This window comes from Oncorhynchus nerka, linkage group LG8 (genome assembly GCF_034236695.1).
Source record: "Oncorhynchus nerka isolate Pitt River linkage group LG8, Oner_Uvic_2.0, whole genome shotgun sequence".
In the NCBI taxonomy this organism is placed as follows: Eukaryota; Metazoa; Chordata; class Actinopteri; order Salmoniformes; family Salmonidae; genus Oncorhynchus; species Oncorhynchus nerka.
The window spans coordinates 25,571,168-25,594,793 of NC_088403.1; the positions used below are offsets into that span (position 1 = coordinate 25,571,168).

Here is a 23,626-nt window from a genome sequence, read left to right on the forward strand (position 1 = left end):
CACATACATCACAACAGTGAGCTCTGAGTTTAGCATGTCCAAATACAGTTCAACAACACCGTTAGCTTGAGGATAACATATGATCAAATCTGAACGTCCCATCAAAGTTTCCTTCCTGTTTGACCAGTCAATGGTGAATTATTCATGAGGATTTTACACCATTTCATCCACAGGTGATTCCGCATTTCACAAATCATCCCCCCCCACCGCCCCCCAAAAATGTATAAATATGTTGACTCAATGACATAGCCCCGAGACAAGAGCAAACACCAGCTTACTAAGGACAAACTGACAGTTACAAGGCGTCTTAATGCCCCCATGAAAAAAATATTAACAAAACCTATTCGTGCAGTAGTGATGATGTAGAGACTTGTAGGGATTGTGTCGTGAAGATGTATCTTATGCACAACTCAAGATACACAAGAAGAGTTATGTAGTGTTCAGTATGAAAACAGTAGTTTCCAGTGATAATCAGGTTGAGACTTGTACCACTCAACACTGAAGCCAGACTACACCGGCTTTTCATGACCACAGAAGAAGACAAAATAGGAAGTAGTTGGTTGTTGTCAGCTAGCTACTGTTTTTGACAATGCAATCATCTTCCATCCTTTGTCATCCTCTTTCATAGCCTTTATGCTGGCACCATCTATAAGTTTGAACTTTCCTTTATGTTTTAGGAATACCTTCATGTCGTTGTTTAGCTTTTTATATAACTTTTTTACCACAATAAAAAGATTGCTATCCAAAACGCTCGTGTTTAGCCGAGCTGTTTGCTAGCCACATTGATATTTTATTTTAGTTTTTATTTCACCTTTATTTAACCAGGTAGGCTATTTGAGAACAAGTTCTCATTTACAACTGTGACCTGGCCAAGATAAAGCAAAGCAGTGCGACACAAACAACAACACAGAGTTACACATGGAATAAACAAAAGTACAGTCAATAATACAATAGAAAAGGTATATATACAGTATGTGCCAATGAGGTATGATAAGGGAGATAAGGCAATAAATAGGCCATAGTGGCGAAACGATTACAATATAGCAATTAAACACTGGAGTGATAATGTGCAAAAGATGAGTGCGCAAGTAGAGATACTGGGGTGCAAATGAACAAGATAAATAAATAAATAACAGTATGGGGATGAGGTAGTTGGATGGGCTATTTACAGATGGGCTATGTACAGGTGCAATGATCTGTGAGCTGCTCTGACAGCTGATGCTTAAAGTTAGTGAGGGAGATATGAGTCTCCAGCTTCAGTGATTTTTGCAGATTGTTCCAGTCATTGGCAGCAGAGAACTGGAAAGAAAAGTGTCCAAAGGAGGAATTGGCTTTGGGAGTGACCAGTGAACCTGCTGAAGCGCATGCTACGGGTGGGTGCTGCTATGGTCACCAGTGAGCTGAGATAAGGTGAGGCTTTACCTAGCAAAGATTAATAGATGACCATGAGCCAGTGGGTTTGACGATGAATATGTAGCGAGGGCCAGCCAACGAGAACATACAGGTCGCAGTGGTGGGTAGTATATGGGGCTTTGGTGACAAAACGGATGGCACTGTGATAGACTGCATTCAATTTGCTGAGTAGAGTGATGGAGGCTATTTTGTACATGACATCGCCGAAGTCAAGGGTCAGTAGGATAGTCAGTTTTATGAGGGTATGTTTGGCAGCATGAGTGAAGGATGCTTTGTTGCAAAATAGGAAGCCGATTCTAGATTTCATTTTGGGTTGGAGATGAATAATGTGAGTCTGGAAGGAGAGTACAGTCTAACCAGACACCTAGGTATTTGTAGTTGTCCACATATTCTATAAGTGAGAACCGTCCAGAGTAGTGATGCTGGACAGGCGGGCAGGTGTGGGCAGCGATCGGTTGAAGAGCATGAATTTAGTTTGAATTGCATTTAAGAGCAGTTGGAGGCCACGGAAGGAGAATTGTATGGCATTGAAGCTCGTCTGGAGGTTTGGTAACACTGTGTCCAAAGAAAGGCCAGAAGTAGTCGTCTGCGTAGAGGTGGATCAGAGAATCACCAGCAGCAAGAGCGACCTCATTGATGTATACAGAGAAAATAGTCGGCCCGAGAATTGAACCCTGTGGCACCCCCATAGAGACTGCCAGAGGTCCGGACAACAGGCCCTCCGATTTGACACACTGAACTCTGTCAGAGAAGTAGTTGGTGAACCAGTCAAGGCAGTCATTTGAGAAACAAAGGCTGTTGAGTCTGCCGATAAGAATGTGGTGATTGACAGAGTCAAAAGCCTTGGCCAGGTCGATGAATACAGCTGCTCAGTATTGTCTCTTATCGATGGCGGTTATGAAATCGTTTTGGACCTTGAGTGTGGGATTCAAGATGGTCGGTGATCTGTTTGTTAACCTTAGAAAGGCAGGGTAGGATAGATATAGGTCTGTGGCCGTTTGGGTCTAGAGTGTCTCCGCCTTTGAAGAGGGGGACGACCACGGCAGCTTTCCAATCTTTGGGGATCTCAGACGATACAAAGAGAGGTTGAACAGACTAGTAATAGGGGTTGCAACAATTTCGGCTGATAATTTTAGAAAGAGAGGGACCAGATTGTCTAGCCCTGCTGATTTGTAGGGGTCCAGATTTTGCAGCTCTTTCAGAACATCAGCTATTTGGGTTTGGGTGAAGGAGAAATGGGGGAGGCTTGGGCAAGTTGCTGTGGGGGGTGCAGAGCTGTTGAACAGGGTAGGAGTAGCCAGGTGGAAAGCTTGTTGTGGATTTATCGTTGGTGACAGTGTTTCATAGCCACAGTGCAGTGGGCAGATGGGAGGAGGTGCTCTTATTCTCCATGAATAAGAGCACAGTGTCCCAGAATATTTGGGAGTTTGTGCTACAGGATGAAAATTTATGTTTGATAAAGCTAGCCTTTGCTTTCCTAACTGCCTGTGTATATTGGTTCCTAACTTCCCTGAAAAGTTGCATATCGCGGGGGCTATTCAATGCTAATGCAGTACGCCACAGGATGTTTTTGTGCTGGTCAAGGGCAGTCAGGTCTGGAGTGAACCAAGGGCTATATCTGTTCCTGGTTAAAAAAAAATTGAATGTGGCATGCTTATTTAATATGGTGAGGAAAGCACTTTTAAAGAATAAGCAGGCATCCTCTACTGACGGAATGAGGTCAATATCCTTTCAGGATACCCAGGCCAGGTCGATTAAAAAGGCCTGCTTGCTGAATGAAGTGTTTAAGGAAGCGTTTGACAGTGATGAGGGGTGGTCGTTTGACCGCAGACCCATTACGGATGCAGGCAATGAGGCAGTGATCGCTGAGATCCTGGTTGAAGACAGCGGAGGTGTATTTGGAGGGCAGGTTGGTCAGGATGATATCTATGAGGGTGCCCGTGTTTACAGATTTGGGGTTGTACCTGGTAGGTTCCTTGATCATTTGTGTGAGATTGAGGGCATCAAGCTTAGATTGTAGGATGGCCGGGGAGTTAAGCATGTCCCCGTTTAGGTCACCCAACAGCACAAGCTCTGAAGATAGATGGGGAGCAATCAATTCACATATGGTGTCCAGAGCACAGCTGGGGGCAGAAGGTGGTCTATAGCAAGCGGCAACAGTTGGAGACTTGTTTCTGGAAAGGTGGATTTTTAAAAGTAGAAGCTCAAATTGTTTGGGCACAGACCTGGATACTAAGACAGAACTCTGCAGGCTATCTCTGCAGTAGATTGCAACTCTGCCACCTTTGGCAGTTCTATCTTGTCGGAAAATGTTATAGTAAGGGATGGAAATTTCAGGGTTTTTGGTCGTCTTCCTAAGCCAGGATTCAGACACGGCTAGGACATCCGGGACGGCAGAGTGTGATAAAGCAGTGAATAAAACAAACTTAGGGAGGAGGCTTCTAATGTTAACATGCATGAAACCAAGGCTTTTACAGTTACAGACGTCAAAAAATGAGAGCGCCTGGGAAATGGGAGTGGAGCTAGGCACTGCAGGTCCTGGATTAACCTCTACATCACCAGAGGAACAGAGCAGGAGTAGGATAAGGTTACGGCTAAAGGCTATAAGAACTGGTTGTCTTGTATGTTCGGAACATAGAGTAAAATTAGCAGGTTTCTGGGCAAGGAAGAATAGATTCAAGGCCTAATGTACAGACAAGGGTATGGTAGGATGTGAATACAGTGGAGGTAAACCTATGCACTGAGTGACGATGAGCGAGAAATGTAGCTATGTAGCCTCTGTTTTTGTCATGCTAGCTAATAAGTACTGTATGTGTGATTGAATGGAAATATGCACTATGTTCATATTGATAAACATACACATTCCACTTACTTCTTTTGACCTGCCACCAAGGAGGCCCTCGACATAAGAAGACTGGAGGCCATTGTAGGTAAGACTGACATTGCTTATCAAATGTTTTTCTGTGTTGTCTTATTGGACCTCTGTTAGCAGATGATTGATAATGGCTTGTAATTGGTTGTCTCTTGTGCTTGTCTTTATTTTGTAAAAGGTTTCATGGTGGAGAAATATGGCTGCAACAAAAATGAGGATCTGAAGATAACTAGGTCAATGCTGAATGAAGACACAGCTTCAAAGTCATAAAAAATGTGTAGATATCTAATTTGATAAATAATTCATTTAACACGTTTAGAAAATGCAGTTCCGTTTGTACAAGCGTATTATTTGTTGTTTGATGACATAACTACAGCTAGAAACTTGAGGAACTAACATGTGTACTAGTCTAGTAGTGACACAATGGTGAAACAAGAAGATGCCAATAGTGATTCTGAGTAGGTAAACAGTAGCAAATGTGTCTGTTTAAATAACAATTCAGAAGGGTTTGTAGGAAAATAAAAAGAATCAGGGGCTATTCAGTCATGATCAGTAGTGACAACACTACACACACAAATGGCAGTAGTAATTCAACAGGGATTAAGTAGACATACAGCAGTAATGTGTAGGCATTATGTAGTAATTCCGTAGGGAACATGTAGGTTTTAAGATGTAGATTCCAAAAATTTCAGTAGTTACACAGTAGTCAAGTGCCTTGCAAAATTATTCATCCCCCTTGGCGTTTTTCCTATTTTGTTGCATTACAACCTGTCATTTCAATTGATTTGATTTGGATTTCATGGAATGGACATACAAAAAATAGTCCCAAAAATTCTAAAGAATAGAAAATGTAAAAGTGGTGTGTGGATATGTATTCACCCCCTTTGCTATGAAGCCCCTAAATAAGATCTGGTTCAACCAGTTACCTTCAGAAGTCACATAATTAGTTAAATAAAGTCCACCTGTGTGCAATCTAAGTGTCACATAATCTGTCTCATGATCTCAGTATATATACACCTGTTCTGAAAGGCCCCAGAGTCTGCAACACCACTAAGCAAGGGGCACCACCAAGCAAGCGGCACCATGAAGACCAAGGAGCTCTCCAAAAAGGTCAGGGTTGGGTTAAAAAATATCAGAAACTTTGAACATCCCACGGAGCACTATTAAATCCATTATTCAAAAATGGAAAGAATATGGCACCACAACAAACCTGCCAAGGGTGAGCTGCCAACCAAAACTCACAGACCAGGCAAGGAGGGAATTAATCACAGAGACAATAAAGAGACCAAAGATAACCCTGAAGGAGCTGCAAAGCTCCACAGCGGAGATTGGTGTATCTGTCTATAGGACCACTTTAAACCGTACACTCCACAGAGGTGGGCTTTACGGAAGACTGTCCAGAAAAAAGCCATTGCTTAAAGAAAAAAAGAAGCAAACACATTTGGTGTTCGCCAAAAGGCATGTGGGAGACTCCCCAAACATATGGAAGAAGATACTCTTGTGCTCTTTGGCCACCAAGGAAAGGTTATGTCTGACACAAACTCAACACCTCTCATCACCCCGAGAACACCATCACCACAGTGAAGCATGGTGGTGGCAGCTTCATGTGGTGGGGATGTTTTTCATCGGCAGGGACTGGGAGACTGGTCAGAATTGAAGGAATGATGGATGGCGCTAAATACAGGGAAATTCAGAGATTCACTTTCCAGCAGGACAATGACCATAAGCATACTGCTAAAGCAACACTTGAGTGGTTTAAGGGACAAACATTTAAATGTCTTCGAATGGCCTAGTCAAAGCCCAGATCTCAATCCAATTGAGAATCTGTGGTATGACTTAAAGATTTCTGTACACCAGCGGAACCCATCCAACTTGAAGGAACTGGAGCAGTTTTGCCTTGAAGAATGGGCAAATATCCAAGTGGCTTGATGTGCCAAGCTTATAGAGACATAACCCAAGAGACTTGCAGCTGTAATTACTGCAAAAGTTGGCTCTGCAAAGTATTGATTTTGGGGGGGTGAATAGTTATGCACGCTCGAGTTTTCTGTTTTTTTGGTCTTATTTCTTGTTTGTTACACACACAAAAAATGTGTGTTAGGCATGTTGTGTAAATCAAATGATACAAACCCTTAAAAAATCTATTTAATTCCAGGTTGTAAGGCAACAAAATAGGAAAAATGCCAAGGGGGGGAATAATTTCGCACGCCACTGGTGTCAAATCTAGTGATTTGAATTGTAAATATGTAGTGTTCACCAGTAGTGAAACGTACCAATGTATCACTCATTACTACAAAAATGATGACTGGTGTACTAGACATCACAATAGTAATCAAGTAGCAAAACTAGCAGGTTTTGTGTAGCTCTTGTGAAGTAGTGATGAGTAGTAATGCAGTAGTATTTTTTCATGAGGGTGTAGAAGCTTGGCAGAGGCATCGCCACAGGTGTAAGGTCTTGGTGCCCCGCGTGAGTTGCAGACGGCTGGTGAAATGGGGTGCTAATTCAGGGTTAGTACGGCTTCATTGTAGCTCACAGAAATGCCATTCAGCGCCACTCAAATGTAGCATACACACTCCACTCTTCCATCTTTCTCCCAAAATAGCTCCTGCCTCCCACAACATTTGAGCTCAGTTCCAATCTCCTTTATCCATGTTCCAATAATGGCATAATTGAATATTCATATATGAACAGATGCAGATGTCACGAGAGTCAGTCTGTTGGTGGCCACTGATTCATCAAAAGGGGCCGTCACATTTCAGGTTGCAGCAGTATCTAGAGGCAGTGAACCTCACTGCAGCCATCTCTCCATCATCTGAAAAGGCAAATTAACCACTCTGTTATCCGAAAGAGTGAACGACTCCAGCCTATATGGGTGGGAATACTAATGTGCAAATGAACCTCACGTCTTTAAGAGCCTCTAATCCATTACAGTCATTCACATACACCTTCTAGCAATGAACCCATGTGTGTTAATGGCCTGGACCTTCCTTGTTTTATCCGCATGCTGTACAGGTCTGTGAATGCTGCACAAACACAGCCGTGTTTAGTCAACGTCTGGAGGGTCGTGACTGTCTGTGCTTGGTTGTACCCCACTGACCTCTGGGGGTTCTTAGCAGGGTTGGGCGGCCGCACGGGGAGGCTGGGTTGCCAGGTTATTAATGGAAGATTCTTGGAATATGTGAGTGGGGCCCCTGAGGGCCTGAGGGACTAAGCACGGTTGGTGAGAACTCTGACATTGAGGCAGTCCTTGCCTCCTGCCGGCCACTAAATATAAACAGTTTTAAAAACCCTCTATGTAGCTAGGACCCATGGTGTTAAGTGGCTACTGCTGGCAGGCGGACAAGTTGCTGCTCTTTCATTTTCAAGAATATCTGGTGTTTTTTATTTGTCTGCTGTTCTTTTGTGAGTACAACGTGGGTAAATACTTGTACATCTACTCTAGTGCGGTAGCCCTTTACACTCGTACCCGTATACAGGTTGAAAATTGAATATTTGGGAACTAATAAGTGCCTAAATTCAAACATAATGTCAGAGTTCTGGCTCTGCGATTCAGAGCTCTGTATGGGTTTTGAATGACAGATGCTCTGAAGGTGAACCACGCCTCCCGCAAATCAGGCAACTTTTGCACATTTTTTGTTGTCCGAGTGAGGGAAATGCTGTACATTAAGAGGACTCCATGTATATATTTTTAAAGATGAGACGTTGAGGATTATAATAAATACTGCATTATAATAAGTACTGCTTTAATGTCATACAAGCAAGCTAAACACTCGTCCAAATGTGCACATCACATCTCCAAATCATACAACTCATGTCAAATACAGTTTCATCATTTACGTTCACTATGTTTGATGTACAGTTACAAGATGACATGTCGTCATACCCTGGGTTGTTCTGTTCTGAATGAGCATATGTTTGTTAATTGTGAAGTGAATTTGCGGCAGGCACCTGAATGCGCACATGACTCCTTTCTATGCGCACAAAAATGACGCTCTGTTTCTCCGCATTGCCTTGTGAAAGCCTAACACTGTAAGATCATATTTCATAACTTAGCTCGTCATGTTGGCAATAGAACAAGCTGACCTGACCCACCTGACCCAGATTGCGATTTATAATGGACCGTTTCTTGTGTGATGACGGGGATGCAGGGCTGTGTTCCAAACAAAACAACTACAAGTGTGCTTTCTGTAGTTCCTAAATGGCACAACTAGGAGAGTTAAATAAAAGCACCTTATAGTTCAAGACTCTTCTTTGGGTCATAAAGAGCATTACTTAGTAACTGTGCACACTTTGGAGAGGTTTGTGGCCACTTGGAGACACTCAAACCATTGTCATTCTTTTGTCTTACATTATGTTGCACCTACAACACATTCTTATCGTGTTACTGAATGTACCCAGAGTATTTTCAGATTTCATTATCAACAGATGCTGTGAAAAGTACAGTAAATGTAAAATGCACATAAAACAGCGTAATGTTTTGATTGACCTTTGGTCCCCTTTTGTCTAATAACCTCCCCATTCTCTCCAAACTGTTTCCTTTCAATTGCTACCATGGTTATGCATATGCTTTTTATACTTCTTCAATGTAACCCTATCCACACAGGCCAATTCCCATATGTGTAAAGGGGTAACACAAAATGCCTATTCAATAAAACATTTTTTTATATTGACAGAATGTAAGGAAATCATGAATGACATTGATGCAACAACACTGATGCTGATGAGGAACATGAGAAGACCATTTCGACATATGATTGATCACCAGAGCAGTCTGTTTTCTCTCAAGGCAAGACTATTTATATGGATCGATTTATGATCCTTAAATTAAGGTGAACAGACCACAGCATAGCCAACAGTGGGCTAAGCAGAATGGCTTAGAGGTGAACAAGTCCAATCCTTCTCCATCGGCTCCTTCGGCTTCTGTGCTGCCCTAGGGTGGGACACACTAACCAATCAGAGTGTGCTGTGCTGCCCTAGGGTGGGGCACACTAACCAATCAGTGTGTTCTGTGCTGCCCTAGGGTGGGGCACGCTAACCAATCAGTGTGTTCTGTGCTGCTCTAGGGTGGGGCACACTAACCAATCAGAGTGTGCTGTGCTGCTCTAGGGTGGGGCACGCTAACTAATCAGTGTGTTCTGTGCTGCTCTAGGGTGGGGCACGCTAACTAATCAGTGTGTTCTGTGCTGCTCTAGGGTGGGGCACGCTAACTAATCAGTGTGTTCTGTGCTGCTCTAGGGTGGGGCACGCTAACTAATCAGTGTGTTCTGTGCTGCTCTAGGGTGGGGCACGCTAACTAATCAGTGTGTTCTGTGCTGCTCTAAGGTGGGGCACGCTAACTAATCAGTGTGTTCTGTGCTGCTCTAAGGTGGGGCACGCTAACTAATCAGTGTGTTCTGTGCTGCTCTAGGGTGGGGCACGCTAACTAATCAGTGTGTTCTGTGCTGCTCTAAGGTGGGGCACGCTAACTAATCAGTGTGTGCTGTGCTGCTCTAGGGTGGGGCACACTAACCAATCAGAGTGTGCTGTGCTGCCCTAGGGTGGGACACACTAACCAATCAGAGTGTGCTGTGCTGCTCTAGGGTGGGGCACACTAACCAATCAGTGTGTTCTGTGCTGCTCTAGGGTGGGGCACGCTAACTAATCAGAGTGTTCTGTGCTGCTCTAAGGTGGGGCACGCTAACCAATCAGTGTGTTCTGTGCTGCCCTAGGGTGGGGCACGCTAACTAATCAGTGTGTTCTGTGCTGCTCTAAGGTGGGGCACGCTAACTAATCAGTGTGTTCTGTGCTGCTCTAGGGTGGGGCACGCTAACTAATCAGAGTGTTCTGTGCTGCTCTAAGGTGGGGCACGCTAACTAATCAGAGTGTTCTGTGATGCTCTAGGGTGGGGCACGCTAACTAATCAGTGTGTTCTGTGCTGCTCTAGGGTGGGGCACGCTAACTAATCAGTGTGTTCTGTGCTGCTCTAGGGTGGGGCACGCTAACTAATCAGAGTGTTCTGTGCTGCTCTAGGGTGGGGCACGCTAACTAATCAGTGTGTTCTGTGCTGCTCTAAGGTGGGGCACGCTAACTAATCAGTGTGTTCTGTGCTGCTCTAAGGTGGGGCACGCTAACTAATCAGTGTGTTCTGTGCTGCTCTAGGGTGGGGCACGCTAACTAATCAGTGTGTTCTGTGCTGCTCTAAGGTGGGGCACGCTAACTAATCAGTGTGTTCTGTGCTGCTCTAGGGTGGGGCACGCTAACTAATCAGAGTGTTCTGTGCTGCTCTAGGGTGGGGCACGCTAACCAATCAGAGTGTTCTGTGCTGCTCTAGGGTGGGGCACGCTGACTAATCAGTGTGTTCTGTGCTGCTCTAGGGTGGGGCACGCTAACTAATCAGTGTGTTCTGTGCTGCTCTAGGGTGGGGCACGCTAACTAATCAGTGTGTTCTGTGCTGCTCTAGGGTGGGGCACGCTAACTAATCAGTGTGTTCTGTGCTGCTCTAGGGTGGGGCACGCTAACTAATCAGTGTGTTCTGTGCTGCTCTAAGGTGGGGCACGCTAACTAATCAGAGTGTTCTGTGCTGCTCTAGGGTGGGGCACGCTAACTAATCAGTGTGTTCTGTGCTGCTCTAGGGTGGGGCACGCTAACTAATCAGAGTGTTCTGTGCTGCTCTAGGGTGGGGCACGCTGACTAATCAGTGTGTTCTGTGCTGCTCTAGGGTGGGGCACGCTAACTAATCAGAGTGTTCTGTGATGCTCTAGGGTGGGGCACGCTAACTAATCAGTGTGTTCTGTGCTGCTCTAGGGTGGGGCACGCTAACTAATCAGAGTGTTCTGTGCTGTCACAGGTGTCAGACAAGACAAGAAGACAGTAGACATGAGTCAAACGGAATTAGTCCGAAGAGACTGGAATAAATGCTCTTTCAAATAACATCAAATGCTCGGAATGCTCTTTTTGCATTGAACGCTAAATTAATTATGAAAGGGTTCAACTCAAATATCTTGTCATAAAATAGTAAGGTACTGTATGAATCTGATTTCCGCAAAGATAATATTAAGTGGAATATTTTTTTTTATCTTACAAAGAGCACACAAAGACCATATAAAGGAAAGCTGACAGAAGCTGAAAAAATGATCTAAGATTCACTTGTTGGAGTTAACAAAGCCCTTTGAATAATTCAATGTATTACTGTATTAGCATAGTATTAGCTAGTTTTAGCATACACCTCTTGAAAGCACTGCTGCAGTGGTGTGTGCAAGGTTGATTAGTTTAACCCATTTTACACTCCATGGAAGGAAGCTGATAAATCATTTACTGAGCAACATCTGAAACAATGCTGCATGTTCCACATGCATCTGGACTGGGGTGAAATACCTTGATTGTTTCCCACATTAGCATAATTGTCATTAATGCCAGCAGCCTCAAAGTTTGTTGTACAATGCACAACGCATGCATAATCAATGTTTCTTAGTGACCGAGTATGTTCCTGAGATGAAAACAGGAGGAAATCTGCCGTTATCATATCTCTGCTATCATCCACCATGTCTCAGGTGAGATCTATGTCATCCTGCACCAATTTGCATATAGTACGCAATTAAAATAAACCTCCAGGAAAAGAAAGTAATTGGCGTGAATAGAATGGTTTGGCACCTAAGGTTCTTGGTTCCCAGTAGCAAATGGGAAGAGTATAGGTTATCAACAGGGGAAGGAAATATGTGTTACGCATGCTCCACGCCCCAGAAGACAGTTGTTGCCCATCCATATAGTCCATCTTGTAGCAGTCATTTGCTGTTGGTTGTGCTAGGTGTTGCTAGGTGTTGGCCCCATGCTGGGGAGACCTAGCAGATGGACAAGGTCAGACGCGACCCAGCTGAGATCTATCTAAAAGCCTTCCCACCTCCTGGCCTGGACACACACTCCCATTCTCATCTCACTGCCCATTACAATCAATCAAACCGCAAGCCAGGGGGAAATTGCACACCCAATTTACGCCCACAACTGTTTGTTATCGACGGCTGCCTCACTTTTGTAGTGGTGGAACAATGACGACAAACCCCCTGAGTGGGGTCCTCTGTGCGCTGAGCAAACAGCTATTTGTTGAGATTGCTGTGGTGGTGTTGTAGGAGGCAGAGCGACGGCTAGCAGAGCCTTGCTCAGGGTTTGATATACCTTCAGTTCAGAGGGGACATGGCCACAGGAAGTCTAGATACTGTAGGAGGGAGTTCTATTTTTTTTGCCCCAGATCTTATCTTCCTTCATTTTCTTTCTCCTCAAGAGTATTCATCTGACTGTAGAGTGAAGTCAAAATCAATGGCGAGAGCAGTGGCGAGATATCTATCACCGTACTTTATGGGAGGGGACAGCCATGTTTCATTAGACATTCAAGGCCAATCTGTGCAGGGGATGGAAGGCAGGATGTCAAGGTAATGAGTTAATTTAGGAGATAAGGAACGGCAAATGTATGCTCTGAGATTTCCCCACCAGCAACAATATGGACTCTCCAGCCACCACCCACTGAAGAGAGGAGAAAATGGCCGCTATTAATGCTGCCAAATGTGATAAAAATTGCCAAATATGCAAATGTTCTACATTCTCTACATTTATTCAATAGAAAATGTTACATCTTATGCTTCAAGCTGTGCAATACAAAAGTCCCAAGGTTTAATAGAGAGGAATATTATCTGTTAATACACTCCAGACTTCAGACTAGACACAGAGCTAGTACTACAGTTTAGCCAATTTAACCAGATGCATGGCTATTATCCCCAATGGGGCGAGTTGCCCTCTTGGCGCTGTGGTAATAAGTGTTGTTTTCTGTCTGACTGGGTGGACATGTTTTGGGGAGGCCTCCTCTGTCTGGCTCTGGAGAAGCCTGGCTCTCTCTCTCTCTCTCTCGTGAAGATACATCCCACTGGACACCGACGTCAATTCAACGTCTATTCCACGTTGGTTCAACCGGTGTGTGCCCAGTGGGATGTGCCGTTCCGTAAGCATGCCTACTCATTTGTATTGTCCTTCAGGGATCCCCAAATCCGTTAGACTGTTCCATTGATGGAGGGAGGGGATCCCCAAATCCGTTAGACTGTTCCATTGATGGAGGGAGGGGAGACCAATCAAACAAAATATGAAACTAAGCTAGTTGTCACTATTTTTCACTTTTTTACATTTTCATTCTGCAGAGGCAGAGCTATGGGCTTATTTTGCTATGTTATTATTATAGCAATTGACACGCGCTTAGCTCGCGGGCAATTTCATCTTTCAGCCGCAAGAGAGAAAAATTGAAGAGCCATGACTGTGGGTGTAATGTAAACGCAGCAGCCTGAAAGACAATGGACTGGAAGAGGGAGGAGAGGCTCATTTTACAGATTGGAGAGATAACTAGATGGAGCACGCTGTGGCTTGTAACAGGGAACTGCCTGTGTTCATCTACAGCGCTCACAAGGGAGGAAGAGGGAGGGGTGAGGGAGGAAGAGGCGGCATGACAACCCACGGCAGGCGGGAGACTTGGTTGCCATGGTGACAAACAAGGATGTTTGTATCAGAGGCTAATCTCGTCAGGCGGCCATGAGAGCCACACACACCTTCTACCGGGCAGTAATGGAGAATCACCAGAGCTCGACACTGGCTATTCATTCCAAAGAGGGGGGGGGGGGGAGATGCCATTGGTCTAGCAGCTATAATGTTTACTACCGCCTTGCTCTTCGGAAGGGAGGGACACTAGCATCCACATACCAGATTTCACTGTTTACTACACATTATGGCCACACTGAGTGTATTTGTAGATTCAGTAACAGCAGGATATCACATTTCATTCATCCTTAGTAAATGATCAACAAGGATCAACAATGACGTTGGTAGTAAAACAATAGAGGAATGTCATTGGCTAGTGTGGGATTCATCCAACCAAATCTCCTCCTACCGAGTCATATCAGGGCGGAGGGAGGTCAAGAGCCAGACATTAAATACACTGTTTATAATCAATGTTAGGGGTATGGGATGTTATGATCTGTACACTAATAAAGACCGTCCATACCCACATGTACCTACCCACCTGTCCATACCCACATGTACCTACCCACCTGTCCATACCCACATGTACCTACCCACCTGTCCATACCCACATGTACTGATGTCATTCGTTTCTACTAGGCTAATCAAGTTAGTATGGCCACACAAACTCAACGAAGGATGTTTTCTGGCATGGATGCAGCGGTAAGACATTGATTGTAATTGCGTGTACGTCTTGTTGGTGGCGCTGTGTCTTGTACATTACTGTCTGTCCTGTCCTTTATGACTCATGCTTCTTCCAAGGGCACCAGAGGCACTTGCTGTTGTTGCTGCTGTGCAATAGCTCAGAGGACAATCTCTTGGAAGTAGTTTCTCTCATTTCGAAGCTGTCATGCTGGCCCTATTTGAGGGATTTCAACAGAGGGACGGGAGATAAGTAACTGAACGCGCTATTATAGTCAAATGCAATATAACAACATAAAGCATCTCTTCAATAACCCGCAACGTGGATCTTCTGTACTCAGACTAGGCTGCTTTGTCCAAATAGATACGGTATTAAGAATCTATTCAGTCTAGCTGTCATGTCTTTTCACCCTAAATGTAATATAGCGGCATGAGCCAATTTCCTGATCCTCTTTTTATTGTTAACCTTAATAAAGCAGTGAAAGGTTTTTTTCTCTGTGGTCATGGCTCTGATGAATGAGGGTCACAATATGACTCACCACCACAGTGCCCACCGAAACAAGTCTTATCGCTCTGAAGAGACTGTCCAAACCATGTTAGCCAAAAACCATTGTACAACTCAGACAGTCATTACAGATACTAGACATAGTGAAATGAAACAGTATCCTCTGTTGTATTAGCTTTTTTTTAATCAACTCATTGCATGCTGACCACAGATGCATCTTGGGATGCCACGGAGTGGCTGAGTGTGAGCATTTTAGGAAAGTGGCAGAAGGGAGAAGAGGGGAGGTAAATAGCATTCGTTTGAATGCTGCTCCTGTTCCTTATTGCGTTCATAAAACAGTCCAAATGTCCTCCAACCCACCTCTGTGGCTCGGCTTTGTAATTATTAACATGCTCAGAAGCCTGGCGTTGAGCTTTTCCCCTCCTGGGCTGGTCTCTCTGAGAAGTTTTGTCCATACAGATGCTATTAAACTCTAATAACTTGTCTCCGCACCACCTTCAGGGTAGCAACAGCAAAATGCCGCTGGGCATTAGATGCGTTTCACTTGGCTCAGTAAAAATCTGGATATTAAAAAATTGTAGAAAGCGAAAAGCAATAAATTACAGCTTTGAGGGGGTAGTACAGTAAGTTTGTTGGCTGACAATTATTATAATTTTTTGGGCCCACCGTGTTCTACTTCTCCCCTGTTTATACCCCTCACATCCCTTATAAATGACAATACTTATCTTTGATGTGGCCATAAACTAAAGGCTGCTTGAACAGGTGAAGACGTGTCGGAAGTTCAAATGTTCAGCTGAATGGCTTGATAAAAAAGGAATTTGTCCTCTAGCATACACTCTTAGAAAAAAGGGTTCCAAAAATGTTCTTCGGGCTGTCCTCATAGGAGAACCCTTTCTGGTTCCAGGTAGAAATCCTTTTGGGTTCCATGTAGAACCGTCTGTGGAAAGGGTTCTACATGGAACCCAAAAAGGGTTAATCTATGGATTCTAGATAGCACCTACTATGCTATCGCTCTTCCATACTTACAGTTGAAGTCGGAAGTTTACATACACTTAGGTTGGTGTCATCTCCACAAATTTCTTGTTAACAAACTATAGTTTTGGTAAGTCGGTTAGGACATCTACTTTTTGCATAACACTATTAATTTTCCAAAAATTGTTTACAGACAGACTATTTCACTTATCCTTCACTGTATCACAATTCCAGTGGGTCAGAAGTTTACATACACTAAGTTGACTTCTAGAAAATGATGTCATGGCTTTAGAAGCTTCTGATAGGCTAATTGACATAATTTGAGTCAATTTGAGGTGTACCTGTGGATGTATTTCAAGGCCTACCTTCAAACTCAGTGCCTCTTTGCTTGACATCATGGGAAAATCAAAAGAAATCAGCCAAGACCTCAGAAAAAGAATTGTACACCTCCACATGTCTGGTTCATCCTTGGGAGCAATTTCCAAATGCCTGAAGGTACCACGTTCATCTGTACAAACAATAGTACGCAATGATAAACACCATGGGACTACGCAGCCGCCATACCGCTCAGGAAGGAGACGCGTTCTGTCTCCTAGAGGCGAACGAACTTTGGTGTAAAAAGTGCAAATCAATCCCAGAACAACAGCAAAGGACCTTGTGAAGATGCTGGAGGAAACATGTACAAAAGTATCTATATCCACAGTTAAACAAGTCCTATATCGACTTTTTGGAGAAATGTCCTCTGGTCTGATGAAACAAAAATAGAATTGTTTGGCCATAATGACCATCGTTATGTTTGGAGGAAAAAGGGGGTGGCTTGCAAGCCAAAGAACACCATCACAACCGTGAAGCACGGGTTGGCAGTATCACATTGTGGGGGTGGCAGCATCATGTTGTGCAGGAGGGACTGGTGCACTTCACAAAATAGATGGCTTCATGAGGGAGGAAAATGATGTGGTTATATTGAAGCAACATCTCAAGACATCAGTCAGGAAGTTAAAGCTTGGTCGCAAATGGGTCTTCCAAATGGACAATGACCCCAAGCACACATCAAAAGTTGTTGCAAAATGGCTTAAGGACAACAAAGTCAAGGTATTGGATTGGCCATCACAAGGCCCTGACCTCAATCCTATAGAAAATGTGTGGGCAGAACTAAAAAAAAGTGTGTGTGAAACAGGAGGCCTACAAACCTGACTCAGTTATACCAGCTCTGTCAGGAGGAATGGGCCAAAATTCACCCAACTTATTGTGGGAAGCTTGTGGAAGGCTACCCAAACCATTTGACCCAAGTTAAACAATTTAAAGGCAATGCTACCAAATACTAATTGAGTGTATGTAAACATCTGACACATTGGGAATGTGATGAAAGAAATAAAAGCTGAAATAAATCATTCTCTCTACTATTATTCTGACATTTCACATTCTTAAAATAAAGTGGTGATCCTAACTGGCCTAAAACAGGGAATTTCTACTCGGATTAAATGTTAGGGATTTTGAAAAACTGAGTTTAAATGTATTTGGCTAAGGTGTATGTAAAACGTCCGACTTCAACAACTGTATCTCATTTGCCAGTTAGTTTGGATTCCCCCTCAATAAAAAAAGATTGTATGCAGGATGATGAAATGTTGTTGTTCATTAGTTTTGACTACTGTGAATCCATTCAATTGTTTTGAATTGTCACTTCATGCGCTTCTTCATTCCATTGTTGTGGCTCAAATAGGAAACAGACATCTCCAATATAGACGGTGCACTTCTACAGGCCTCATTAAACACACTGTTTCCAGCCTGTCTACAGTCATTGGGTCCACAGGACTAACTGCAATGGAACTGCAATTGTTTTCAGCACAGCGCACTCCGTAAATATGAATAGAAACGTTGGACAACAACATTTGTAGGCTAAACAGATTGAGCCTCGTTAAAAAGAGCTGTTTGTTTTTATGTTTTGCTATTGCACCAATGACAATGGCCTGAAGAACTTCCACATGAAGAGAAGGATCTTGACCTTCACCCACTTGAGTTCAGTGTGAGTGAGTCACTTTCAAACTCCTCACAATATCCTTTGTACATGCAGTACATTCAGGGTCTGAGACAGAACTGGAGCAAAACCACAAAACAAAGATGTCCATGCCATCCTTTCTCTATGCATCAGCAGTGCCAGCGATTGTATTGTCAGGACATGTGGAGTGTGGTGTGCCCTGGGTCTGTATTATAGTAAAGGCCTCATTGATCATGTAATCTCTGCCTTATCTCCCCAGGTCTAACAGAGATCAAGGAGCCCTGAGTCCCGTAGACCTTGTTAAATACTGAGCCTTGTATCAGGATTTAGCCTTAAACCAGATTAATTAGACTATCAGAGCCAGGCCTTATAACAGAGTAATACCACAGGACCAAGCCCAGCAAAGCCAGAAATAAGCCATCACTAACAAAATAGAGGAGATCGATAGGCTAGAATTCAATGCGAACAAATAGTGTTTCAAAGTGCAACAAACCATTTCAGTTTCATGCTCACCAGTGAGCCAGTTGTTTGAATGAGGAGTTTAATGCTCCCAACATCACATTGGTTGACTGTGGGCATACTGTACTGAATGTAGCACCATGGTAACACAGCTAGTCAAATGAGAGCTCCTCCCTCCACCAATCCCTCCTTGCATGAAACCAACCGTCAACATGGAGGCAATATCTCATTGTTCACTATGTACTATGTTCACTCTCTCCTCTACAACAAACTCTTTTAAACGGCAATGTTCTAGTGGTGGTGGTAGCCAAATACATTACTTATACAAATGTATTGGTATTCAATGCTTAGCTATAAACTATATACACACAAAAGAATGTGAACACCCCTTCAAATTAGTGGATTTGGCTATTTCAGACACCCCCATTGCTGACAGGTGTATAAAATCGAGCACACTGCCATGCAATCTCCATAGACAAACATTGGCAGTAGAATGGCCTAACTGAAGAGCTCAGTGACTTTCAACGTGGCACCTTCATAGAATGCCACCTTTCCAACAAGTCAGTTCGTCAAATTTCTGCTCTTCTAGAGCTGCCCTGGTCAATTGTAAGTGCTGTTATTGTGAAGTGGAAACGTCTAGCAGGAACAACGGCTCAACCAAGAAGTGGTAGACCACACAAGCTCACAGAACGGAATCGCTGAGTGCTGAAGCTCATAGTGCATAGAAATCGTCTGTCCTCGGTTGCAACAATCACTGCCGAGTTCAAAACTACCTCTGGAATGTCAGCACAAGAACTGTTCATCGGGAGATTCATGAAATGGGTTTTCCATGGCCGAGCAGCCGCACACAAGCCTACGATCACCATGCGCAATGCCAAGTGTCGGCTGGACTGGTGTAAAGCGTGCCGCTGTTGGACTCTGAAGCAGTGGAAACGCCTTCTCTGGAGTGATGAATCACGCTTCACCATCTGGCAGTCTGACAGACTAACCTGGGTTTGGCAGATGCCAGGAGAACGCTATCTGCCCCAATGCAGAGTTTCAACAGTAAAGTTTGGTGGAGGAGGAATAATGGTGAGGCAGTGTTTCATGGTTAGTTTCAGTGAAGGGAAATCTTAACTTTTAGACATTTCTGTGCTTCCAACTTTGTGGGAACAGTTTGAGGAAGGCCCTTTCCTGTTTCAGCATGACAATGCCCCCGTGCTCAAATCGAAGTTAATACAGAAATGGTTTGTCAAGATTGATGTGGAAGAAGTTGACTGGACTGCACAGAGCCCTGACCTCAACCAACATCGAACACCTTTGGGATGAATTGGAAAGCTGACTGTGAGCCAGGCCCAATCGCCAAACATCAGGGCCCAACCTCACTAATGCTCTTGTGGCTGAATGGAAGCCGCCTTTATTTTGTGGCCGGCATTGAGGGCGCAGTACGGGGGGCACTGTACAATCCCCCGTTAGAAACGATAGTGGATGCAAGTCCATGCAGAAATGTTCCAACATCTAGTGGAAAGCCTTCCCAGAAGAATGGAGGCTGTTATAGCAGCAAAGGGGGGGACCAACTCTATATTAAAGCCCTTCACTTTGGAACTAGATGTTTGACGAGTCCACATACTTTTGGTCACGTAGTGTATTTCATGAGAGTTGGCCCTATGGCAAGGTTACAGGTGCTAGTAGTGAGATTACATTGATTGGTTGTCGATTGAAGCCTTGTTTAAAGGATCTCAGAGGGGAAAGATCAGGGAGGGTAGTTGGCCCAGGAGCTAAACAAGAGCAGAGAAAACCACAGAGAGTAGCGTTCTCTTTGATCTGTCCAGGGGCTATCACACCGCCCTCTCTGAGCCCCGTTGTCTGTTCGAATTAGAGGTGTGAGAAATGCAACTGAATTCATGCCTTGGAAATAAGATGATAAAACATATCAAAGGCATGATTCCAATAGTCGTCCCTATCTGGACCAGGTAAAAAACAACATTTGGACAATATAGAATTCTGTTCCACATATACACACGGTTGCACTAGGTATGTCATCACTATTCTCCCACTCTCCTCCACTTTGAATCTGATCTTGGGACGACTTGCTGCCTGAACACAACATGATTTATCCGGCTACACTACACATCCCTGGGGACCTCTTGCACTCGTGATGTATCTGGTCCATGCAGAATGGTTAGCCAACTACAACCTGCTCTGTGATCCTCTGTCTTTGTCATTGGTGTGGATGTTAAAAGGTGCTCTATGATTCTTCACACTCAAGGAATCTAAAATGCATTGCTTTTTATAGGTGGCTATAAAAGCTTCTTTAGATGAAAATAACAGCCCATTCCACCTCTCAGACAGGCACACTCAGACACCCTCATATCTGTACAGGGCCGGCTGTACAGTGCCCCCACCTCTTGACAGCTGAGAGAAAAATATATGTTTTAAAGTGAATTTCTGCAATTCTACACATTTTGCCATGGGGTGGAGAGAACAGTTTGTAGTTTTAAAGCTACTGTCATTTCATGCAATTCGACACATTTTGCCATGACTTACTGCTCATGTCGCTTATGCCTGGAGCCGGTCCCGTATCTGTACCATCTAGCCAGCCGACGTGAGTGTTTCTGGGGCTACTGTGAAGTTGCTTTTGCCTTTAACATGGACAACCGAATCAGCTACAGACAGTGAAAGGTGAGAGGGACGTCAGATCCTGATATTGGAAGCATTCATCATTGGCCAACGCCGAGACACAGGTCACTTCATGAGCATGTCATTGATCGGTGCACTTCCTTTCAGAGCAACCTGCTGCCAAGCGGCCGCACAATGTCGAATCATAACAGAGACTATTTTTAACCGCCTGTTTTGCTCCGACAACAGCACCCTCCCCCTCACCTCCTCTTCCCCCTTCTCCTCCTCAATCCCCGGCTCTCATTAACAACAGTTGTTTAAAATAAAGAGCTCTGAGCAAACACCAAGTCATCCTGCCAGCTGCCCTTTCTGACCCAGAAGCCTTGGGTTTTGAAAAGGCAAACCCAAAATAACCAGGGCTGAATCAAAAGGTTAGGGCTGGTTGCACATCAGGCTCGGGGCAGCAGCCTCCTAGTCCTCCTCATTATTGGCGATTTAACGAGGATGATTAAACATGATGCTACCTCCGGCGACAGAGGGGATGCTTGAATTATTTAAGGTCAACATCTGCCCCTCCCTCTCTGGTTGGGTGGTTGTTGCTCTCACGAATATTGTCTTGTTTGGGTTTCTCGAGGCCTTATTGGATTATTGGCCTAATTGGCCTTATTGTGGTGGCAGGTAGCAAAGCATTGGGCCTGTAACCAAAAGGATGCTGGTTCAAATCCCAGAGCAGACTAGGTGAAACAAATCTGTCAATGTGCCCTTGGGCAAGGTACTTAACCAAAATTGCACCTGTAAGTCGCTCTGGATAAGAGTGTCTGCTAAATGACTCAAATATAAATGTAAATGGATGGGAAAAGCATGTCACACAGATCTACCCCAACGGTGTTTCCTGTATTCCCATATGACCGGTGAATGATAGAAGTATTCTCTGCCTGTTGTGTTTCAATAAGTCATCACAATAACACAGTGAACATGGCGTCCACCAGCTAGAGACCAGCCCCATCTTCCCCTATCACATCTGATTCAGTTAGTGGTTATGAAACGAAGCGTCTGCAAAGCTCTCCCAGACAGTATGTAAACAACAAGTTGCTGTCTGGGGAAATGAGCTGGGGAGATAATTGTGATTTGGGAGAGGTGGCGGGAGGGAGGGAGGGCAGGAGGGAGAGTTGCTTCCCTTCTCGCTGCTATCACCTGGCAACAGTTTGACATGGGCACCTCCCGGCTAATATATTCACAGCGACCGAGGGAGGCTGGGGCTGAGAGTCTCAATTGCATGAGCCCAGGGCTACAGCTGAGCAAACCCGCTCGGTAGTCTCTCTCGGGTGGACTCTCATAGCAACGGGCTTATCCACACCACCTGAGATACGAGGTAATAATGGGTGGGCGGGGAAACAGGCGACCTGTGCCCATGCCTTGTTTGTCAGAGAGAGAGGAACAGTACAATAACTAGGGATATGCTTGACATGTTTCACACTGGGCTCAGTACATGGGGATATCACAGTACCTGTGTTCACTGTTGCAAAGGCCCCATGTTAGTGGACCTGACGCCACCTGAGAGTGGTGATAAGAAGCTATCCTATTGGGGGTTTCCAACAATCACGACAATGACAGACGTTTGCAGCTCGAGGGCTCGCAACGGCTTTTCAATCTTATCAACAGCCATAGACTGCTGTGCAAAGAAGATACTGAATGTATATTAGGTTCATCCCACACACCTGTGCAGAAACAGGAAGCAGCACAACTAAGGGGTTAAGAGATCAACGCCTGGCTCCCTGTTCCAAATGTCATTATAGCTCTTTTCCGAATCAATAGTGTGCTCCGTTCCTCCCTAAGCAAGTCATGCCAAAGATAAACCTGTCACGTGACGGATGGAGGAGGAAAAGACGGAGCCACAGCCGGGCCATTTCATCTGATGGTGAGAGAGATTAGCTTCTCCAGGATGAAAGCAGCTGCTCGTCTTCCGCCCCCTTCCCTCCTCCTCATCCCTCCATCCATCCACCCAGACATCAACACAGTGGTCTCTGTTTCCCAACCAGAGCCGTGCCTCCAGCTACTCACCTCTCTGCTTATATCACCTCATCTCAACCTGTACACACTGCCATCTCCTAATAACCACGGCAACACCTCGCCCGCTGGGGCGCAGCCACACAGAAATGGGCGCCAAAAATGGTGCCACGGCAAAAGGGTGGGAGTTGTCAGAGAGTAGACTTCCCATGCCCCTCTCCCTCCACTCCTCTTCTCAATATCAATCAGATAGCAATCACACTCACCCAAACAAACACAGCCCCTCCCCCACCTCCAAGCTACTCATGCCCATAAGTTTTGCGGTACCCCAGAGAAGGAATGTCTCATTTTACCTGGCACAGCATGCTGTCAGCTCCCGATCTGTCCGTCCGGATGTGGAGAAGATCTCATCTGGAGGGAACGAGGGAGTCTCTGGGGAGAGAGAGAGAGAGAGAGAGAGAGAGAGAGAGAGAGAGAGAGAGAGAGAGGAGGAGTCTCAGACAAGAGGAGGAGGAGAGCAGAGAGGAGCCTCCTGCTGCTAATGCTGTCACCGTCTGCCGCCTTTATTTTGTGGCCAGAGTTGAGGGAGCAGTACGGGTGGCGCTCTATTATCCCCCGTTAGAAACGACAGTGGATG

At 44.7% G+C, this 23,626-nt stretch overlaps 1 protein-coding gene across 2 annotated transcripts in view; it reads right to left on the reverse strand.

The window, feature by feature from the left end:
- The window catches only part of syt1a (synaptotagmin Ia), a 280,846-nt gene extending 257,420 nt beyond the window's left edge, over positions 1-23,426 (reverse strand). For both annotated transcript variants that reach the window (XM_029665801.2, XM_029665798.2), the window contains exon 1: positions 23,343-23,426. The gene's annotated coding sequence lies outside the window, so the exon portion shown is untranslated. The remainder of the gene's footprint in view (positions 1-23,342) is intronic.
- Between the last annotated feature and the right edge of the window lie 200 nt (positions 23,427-23,626).